A 2,377-nucleotide genomic window follows, 5' to 3' on the forward strand; every position below is an offset into this window, starting at 1 on the left:
TTTTATAATATTGCTGTTATATTACATTATTTTGGAAACATTGCTGCAATATTATTATTGTTTTATTGCAATTGCAATGTTTTTATAATATTGTTGTTACATTACATTGCAATTTGCAATGATGTAACATTATAGCAACATAACCGGAATGTTCTGTGCTGTATGGGCCTACTTAAGATCACAGGAGTGGGGATAGAGTCGGACCACCTTACTATAGTCTAGTTTTCACCGAAGCATTAATTCACACCTAATGCGACGTAGAATCAAATTTAAGCCGATGGAAACCTGTCAAATTGCGCTGATTTCGCTTTCGCTTCGATCTATAAGGCCGGTTCTACACTACAGTCGTAAACTGTAAGTTGTAAGAAATCGACCAATTACAGACAAATTACAGAAGAATAATTGATTGTGATTGGTCAATTTCTTACGACTTACGGCTTACGACTGTATTGTAGAACAGGCCTAAGTACTCTACTTCCAATGGAAACGGAACACTAAATTTAATCCGTACCGGAGTGAAACCGAATTGAGAGTTTCGGTGGAAACTAGACCTATCTTACATCGTGGTCCTTACTGCGAGATTCCGCCAAAACTGTACAGTCGGCGTCAATGGTCTAGTTTCCACCGAAACCCTCAATTCGGTTCCACTCAGGTACAGATCAAAGTTAGTGTTCCGTTTCCATTGGAAGTAGAATAGAAGTAAGAAAAATTAATATTTCAGTAGAGCCAACTTAAAACTCGTTTGTGTAAATATAAACAGACATAACCTGAAAAGAATATAATCCGAGAAACTTCTAATTGACTCCGCGGAAATGATTCAATCATATATTTTATCTTTTTATTTTCAACTTGCATCGACTTCTTAACAAGATCCGACATAATGCAGACATAATGAAAAATAGAGGTTGGCATTATTTAGTTTCAAACGTTTCCACCGATTAAAATTGTATGTCAATTTGCTGCCACTCCGGTAAAACTTATAGATCGAAGAAAAAGTGAATTGAGTGCAATTCGACGTGTTTCCATCGACTTAAATTTGATTCTACGTCGCATTAGGTGTGAATTAATGCTTCGGTGGAAACTAGACCAATGAATCGTTTCGTAGCCCCGGGAGCTAGGAGTAAGAGAGACGGTATTCCCTAGGAGTAAGTACTGCCAACGGGCGCCGTACTAACTAACTGTAGCAGATTTCGATGAATTGACCAATTATAGTATTTACTGCTAGAGAATACCGTTTCTCTTACCCTTAGGCTGTGTTTAGTTAAGCAAGATGGAACGAACTAATGCAGGAAATGCAGGAAATACAGGAATTCATTAGTTCCAATTCCTGTATTTCCTGCATTTCCTGCATTAGTTCGTTCCATCTTGCTTAACTGAACACAGCCCTAGCTCCTCCTAAAAGTCTCGTTTAAAAAAATATATGTATATTTAATATTAATATTTATATATGTAGCCACTAAATAAATATATTTCTATTATATTATTATTTTATTCTATTATATCTATATAGTATTGTGTATACAATTAAATATATGTAAAAATCGAAAAAATAAAAAATGAATAGGGTAAACCGTATATAAATAAGATGAAAAAGATATAACAAATAAATATATTATAACAAATAGATATATGCCAACTGTAGAACGTATTCAGAGAAACACTCACGGACACAGAAATCATACAGAAAAAATTAATTTATTTGGTTTTTTTATTTGTTATATCTTTTTCATCTTATTTATATACGATTTGCCTTATTCATTTTTTAATGTTTCGAGTTTTACATATATTTAATTGTATACACAATACTATATAGATGTAATAGAACAAAATAATAATATAATAGAATTATATTTATTTAGTGGCTACATATATAAATATTAATATTACATATACATATATTTTTTTAAACGAGACTTTTACAATAAAGGTTCCTTCCATTTACCGGAGACATTAATAGATCCATCTATTAAACACATATATATATACACATGTTATTTGTCAACGTTAAATATTAAGTAAATGGCCAATACTTTTACGTTTTAAGAAGAAAGTAGGAAGGAAGAGCAGTTACATTATCGACACGACGTAGTTGTGGACATCCGATTGCTACTAGTTAGTTCGTACGGAGCTCGTTGGCGCTACGAGCAACCGCCCCGCTTGCCCTCCGATCTCCGCGACTATTCCGCGATTCAATGACGCGCTGTGTACACAACTGTGTATGATTTTTGTGTCTGTGAGTTTCTCTGAATACGTTCAACAGTTGGCATATATCTATTTGTTATAATATATTTATTTGTTATATCTTTTTTATTTTATTTATGTACGGTTTCTCCATTTTTCAATGTTTTGATTTTTACACATATATTTAATTGTATAC

This window comes from Pseudomyrmex gracilis, unplaced genomic scaffold (genome assembly GCF_002006095.1).
Source record: "Pseudomyrmex gracilis isolate BER0280 unplaced genomic scaffold, ASM200609v1 scaffold_4120, whole genome shotgun sequence".
Taxonomy (NCBI): Eukaryota; Metazoa; Arthropoda; class Insecta; order Hymenoptera; family Formicidae; genus Pseudomyrmex; species Pseudomyrmex gracilis.